Source organism: Rutidosis leptorrhynchoides, chromosome 6 (genome assembly GCF_046630445.1).
Source record: "Rutidosis leptorrhynchoides isolate AG116_Rl617_1_P2 chromosome 6, CSIRO_AGI_Rlap_v1, whole genome shotgun sequence".
NCBI lineage: Eukaryota > Viridiplantae > Streptophyta > Magnoliopsida > Asterales > Asteraceae > Rutidosis > Rutidosis leptorrhynchoides.
In genome coordinates, this window is record NC_092338.1 from 262,067,869 (window position 1) to 262,074,705 (window position 6,837).

A 6,837-nucleotide genomic window follows, 5' to 3' on the forward strand; every position below is an offset into this window, starting at 1 on the left:
CATGACCATTACATAATGGTTTAGAATACAAATATGTTACAACAAAATAAGTTTCTTGAATGCAGTTTTTACACAATATCATACAAGCATGGACTCCAAATCTCGTCCTTATTTAAGTATGTGACAGCGGAAGCTCTTAATAATCACCTGAGAATAAACATGCTTAAAACGTCAACAAAAATGTTGGTGAGCTATAGGTTTAACCTATATATATCAAATCATAATAATAGACCACAAGATTTCATATTTCAATACACATCCCATACATGGAGATAAAAATTATTCATATGGTGAACACCTGGTAATCAACATTAACAATATGCATATATGAATATCCCCATCATTCCGGGATCCTCTTTCGGACATGATATAAGTTTCGAAGTACTAAAGCATCTGGTACTTTGGATGGGGCTTGTTGGGCCCGATAGATCTATCTTTAGGATTCGCGTCAATTAGGGTGTCTGTTCCCTAATTCTTAGATTACCAGACTTAATAAAAAGGGGCATATTCGATTTCGATAATTCGACCATAGAATGTAGTTTCACGTACTTGTGTCTATTTTGTAAATCATTTATAAAACCTGCATGTATTCTCATCCCAAAAATATTAGATTTTAAAAGTGGGACTATAACTCACTTTCACAGATTTTTACTTCGTCGAGAAGTAAGACTTGGCCACTGGTTGATTCACGAACCTATAACAATATATACATATATATCAAAGTATGTTCAAAATATATTTACAACACTTTTAATATATTTTGATGTTTTAAGTTTATTAAGTCAGCTGTCCTCGTTAGTAACCTACAACTAGTTGTCCACAGTTAGATGTACAAAAATAAATCGATAAATATTATCTTGAATCAATCCACGACCCAGTGTATACGTATCTCAGTATTGATCACAACTCAAACTATATATATTTTGGAATCAACCTCAACCCTGTATAGCTAACTCCAACATTCACATATAGAGTGTCTATGGTTGTTCCGAAATATATATAGATGTGTCGACATGATAGGTCGAAACAATGTATACGTGTCTATGGTATCTCAAGATTACATAATATACAATACAAGTTGATTAAGTTATGGTTGGAATAGATTTGTTACCAATTTTCACGTAGCTAAAATGAGAAAAATTATCCAATCTTGTTTTACCCATAACTTCTTCATTTTAAATCCGTTTTGAGTGAATCAAATTGCTATGGTTTCATATTGAACTCTATTTTATGAATCTAAATAGAAAAAGTATAGGTTTATAGTCAGAATAATAAGTTACAAGTCGTTTTTGTAAAGGTAGTCATTTCAGTCGAAAGAACGACGTCTAGATGACCATTTTAGAAAACATACTTCCACTTTGAGTTTAACCATAATTTTTGGATATAGTTTCATGTTCATAATAAAAATCATTTTCTCAGAATAACAACTTTTAAATCAAATTTTATCATAGTTTTTAATTAACTAACCCAAAACAGCCCGCGGTGTTACTACGACGGCGTAAATCCGGTTTTACGGTGTTTTTCATGTTTCCAGGTTTTAAATCATTAAGTTAGCATATCATATAGATATAGAACATGTGTTTAGTTGATTTTAAAAGTCAAGTTAGAAGGATTAACTTTTGTTTACGAACAAGTTTAGAATTAACTAAACTATGTTCTAGTGATTACAAGTTTAAACCTTCGAATAAGATAGCTTTATATGTATGAATCGAATGATGTTATGAACATCATTACTACCTTAAGTTCCTTGGATAAACCTACTGGAAAAGAGAAAAATGGATCTAGCTTCAACGGATCCTTGGATGGCTCGAAGTTCTTGAAGCAGAATCATGACACGAAAACAAGTTCAAGTAAGATCATCACTTGAAATAAGATTGTTATAGTTATAGAAATTGAACCAAAGTTTGAATATGATTATTACCTTGTATTAGAATGATAACCTACTGTAAGAAACAAAGATTTATTGAGGTTGGATGATCACCTTACAAGATTGGAAGTGAGCTTGCAAACTTGAAAGTATTCTTGATTTTATGTAACTAGAACTTGTAGAATTTATGAAGAACACTTAGAACTTGAAGATAGAAATTGAGAGAGATCAATTAGATGAAGAAAATTGAAGAATGAAAGTGTTTGTAGGTGTTTTTGGTCATTGGTGTATGGATTAGATATAAAGGATATGTAATTTTGTTTTCATGTAAATAAGTCATGAATGATTACTCATATTTTTGTAATTTTATGAGATATTTCATGCTAGTTGCCAAATGATGGTTCTCACATGTGTTAGGTGACTCACATGGGCTGCTAAGAGCTGATCATTGGAGTGTATATACCAATAGTACATACATCTAAAAGCTGTGTATTGTACGAGTACGAATACGGGTGCATACGAGTAGAATTGTTGATGAAACTGAACGAGGATGTAATTGTAAGCATTTTTGTTAAGTAGAAGTATTTTGATAAGTGTATTGAAGTCTTTCAAAAGTGTATAAATACATATTAAAACACTACATGTATATACATTTTAACTGAGTCGTTAAGTCATCGTTAGTCGTTACATGTAAGTGTTGTTTTGAAACCTTTAGGTTAACGATCTTGTTAAATGTTGTTAACCCAATGTTTATAATATCAAATGAGATTTTAAATTATTATATTATCATGATATTATCATGTATGAATATCTCTTATTATGATATATATACATTAAATGTCTTTACAACAATAATCGTTACATATATGTCTCGTTTAAAAATCATTAAGTTATTAGTCTTGTTTTTACATATGTAGTTCATTGTTAATATACTTAATGATATGTTTACTTATCATAGTATCATGTTAACTATATATATATATATCCATATATATGTCATCATATAGTTTTTACAAGTTTTAACGTTCGTGAATCACCGGTCAACTTGGGTGGTCAATTGTCTATATGAAAGCTATTTCAATTAATCAAGTCTTAATAAGTTTGATTGCTTAACATGTTGAAAACATTTAATCATGTAAATATCAATCTCAATTAATATATATAAACATGGAAAAGTTCGGGTCACTACATCTGATTCATTAGTCTTATCAAGCTAATTTGCACGGCGCCCTCCCCATTTTACGAGACAGATCCTCTCATGGTTAGGATAAGTCTGACCACTTGGCGACCCTGTTTGATGCTGAGATCCATGGATTTCCTGCTGATTTTATATATGACTTTTCTAGATTTTTCGTCAACCTACAGCTGGTCTGGACGACAACTTCTTGACCTAAATCAAGAAGCGCGTGTCTTTTTCGGAAGACTTTACTTCCTTTTAATGATGGAATTGATTCATCGTGTAGATTCATCTTTTCTTTTCTTTCATCGGGTAAAACAGTTAATTTAGTCCAACACAAAAGCATTTTCAGTTATTTGTACAAACATATGTGATATATGTTTTAAATAACTTGGCAAATTTTCTCACACTTGGCTTTTATTTTCATTTCTTTGTCTTTTTATTGTTCTCTATTCCATTTTGAATGAATTCTAACATTTTGGTTTGTTTCTCAATTTATGTCCTTTCTGAGGTAACAATAATTTCGGTGTTAACACCTAGTTTTATCGTTCATAAATATATATAAACATGATTTTGAGTTCATTTATTTGAAAATTTTGAAAATTTTTACTAGAATTGGGTAGTCAGTATATAAGACTAGGGCTGTTCTTTATTATCAGAGAGCACTAGATTCTAATACAACTACTGCGTTACTAGTATTTTTAATGGTAACCAAGTGTTTAAATTAAATTTTTTTTTAAAATTCCGAAAGAATTTAACCTCTTCCCACACTTAAGATCTTGCAATGCCCTCATTTGTAAGAAATCAGTAACAATTTAAATTATTGAGGGTGATTAGCGTAGAAAAACGATTAAATTTTACCAAAGTTTCCAAACATATTGTTGTTTGTTTGTTGAATGATAAATGGTACACATCATTTGTTCATTCCGTTTGTTGTTTCATCACATTTATTTTGCATCTTGTCGTCAAAATTAGTAGCTTTTGTTGAACTTAATGCCAGTCTTTGAAAATGCGTTGTTTTATCCTGTTGTGTACATAAGATAAACTGCAAACATATATACATATTTTTGAAGTTTGGTATATTACCCCACATTTAAAAATTATTAAAATATAATAATAAAAGTAAGAAAATTATAAAAACTAATACAATACCAACATAAGTATTAAATATAGCAACATTACAAATAAATAAGATAAATAAGACTAAGTAAACTAGGGTTGATTCTGAAACCAGTAGGGGTTCCATGGTTCATTGTATTTATCTTGATATGCTTGAAATGGGTCATAGGTAGGAAAAGGTGGTCTCGTATCCTCGGTCCACGGAGGAAAATAGACTGGCTCAGTAGGAATGTAGTTCCAACCTTGGGAGGATAAATAGGCTTTGATATATTCTTGATGATATTTCCAAGCCTGAAACTCTTGTTGCATAGCCCGTTGGTATTCTGTTTGGGACATTATTCTTTGTATATCGGTCATTTGGTTTCCTCCTCCCACATTACCTTGTTGTTGACCTCTTTCTACCTGTGGATGATTCCCTTGATATGGAAGTGCAACATTATTTCTTTTCAACAAAACCTTTGCGCCAGCATATGAAATGTCCCGTTCTTATTGATTAAAAACGTTCCATATTAATTGATTTCGTTGCAAGGTTTTGACCTCTATATGAGACGTTTTTCAAAGACTACATTCATTTTTAAAACAAACCATAACCTTTATTTCATAAATAAAGGTTTAAAAAGCTTTACGTAGATTATCAAATAATGAAAATCTAAAATATTCTGTTTACACACGACCATTACATAATGGTTTACAATACAAATATGTTACATCGAAATCAGTTTCTTGAATGCAGTTTTTACACAATATCATACAAACATGGACTCCAAATCTTGTCCTTATTTTAGTATGCAACAGCGGAAGCTCTTAGTATTCACCTGAGAATAAACATGCTTTAAACGTCAACAAAAATGTTGGTGAGTTATAGGTTTAACCTATATATATCAAATCGTAATAATAGACTACAAGATTTCATATTTCAATACACATCCCATACATAGAGATAAAAATCATTCATATGGTGAACACCTGGTAACCGACATTAACAAGATGCATATATAAGAATATCCCCATCATTCTGGGACACCCTTCAGATATGATATAAATTTCGAAGTACTAAAGCATCCGGTACTTTGGATGGGGTTTGTTAGGCCCAATAGATCTATCTTTAGGATTCGCGTCAATTAGGGTATCTGTTCCCTAATTCTTAGATTACCAGACTTAATAAAAAGGGGCATAATCGATTTTGATAATTCAACCATAGAATGTAGTTTCACGTACTTGTGTCTATTTTGTAAATCATTTATAAAACCTGCATGTATTCTCATCCCAAAAATATTAGATTTTAAAAGTGGGACTATAACTCACTTTCACAGATTTTTTACTTCGTCGGGAAGTAAGACTTGGCCACTGGTTGATTCACGAACCTATAACAATATATACATATATATCAAAGTATGTTCAAAATATATTTACAATGCTTTTAATATATTTTGATGTTTTAAGTTTATTAAGTCAGCTGTCCTCGTTAGTAACCTACAACTAGTTGTCCACAGTTAGATGTACAGAAATAAATCGATAAATATTATATTGAATCAATCCGTGACCCAGTGTATACGTATCTCAGTATTGATCACAACTCAAACTATATATATTTTGGAATCAACCTCAACCCTGTATAGCCAACTCCAACATTCACATATAGAGTGTCTATGGTTGTTCCGAAATATATATAGATGTGTCGACATGATAGGTTGAAACATTGTATACGTGTCTATGGTATCTCAAGATTACATAATATACAATACAAGTTGATTAAGTTATGGTTGGAATAGATTTGTTACCAATTTTCACGTAGCTAAAATGAGAAAAATTATCCAATCTTGTTTTACCCATAACTTCTTCATTTTAAATCCATTTTGAGTGAATCAAATGGTTATGGTTTCATATTGAACTCTATTTTGTGAATCTAAACAGAAAAAGTATAGGTTTATAGTCAGAAAAATAAGTTACAGCTCATTTTTGTAAAGGTAGTCATTTCAGTCGAAAGAACGACGTCTAGATGACCATTTTAGAAAACATACTTCCACTTTGAGTTTAACCATAATTTTTGGATATAGTTTCATAGTCATAATAAAAATCATTTTCCCAAAATAACAACTTTTAAATCAAAGTTTATCATAGTTTTTAATTAACTAACCCAAAACAGCCCGCGGTGTTACTACGACGGCGTAAATCCGATTTTACGGTGTTTTTCGTGTTTCCAGGTTTTAAATCATTAAGTTAGCATATAATATAGATATAGAACATGTGTTTAGTTGATTTTAAAAGTCAAGTTAGAAGGATTAACTTTTATTTGCGAACAAGTTTAGAATTAACTAAACTATGTTCTAGTGATTACAAGTTTAAACCTTCGAATAAGATAGCTTTATATGTATGAATCGAATGATGTTATGAACATAATTACTACCTCAAGTTCCTTGGATAAACCTACTGGAAATGAAAAAAATAGATCTAGCTTCAAAGGATACTTGGATGGCTTGAAAGTTCTTGAAGCAGAATCATGACACGAAAACAATTTCAAGTAAGATTTCCACTCGAAATAAGATTGTTATAGTTATAGAAATTGAATTAAAGTTTGAATATGATTATTACCTTGTATTAGAAAGATAACCTAATATAATTAACAAAGGTTTCTTGATCTTGGATGATTACTTGGAATGGATTTAGAAAACTT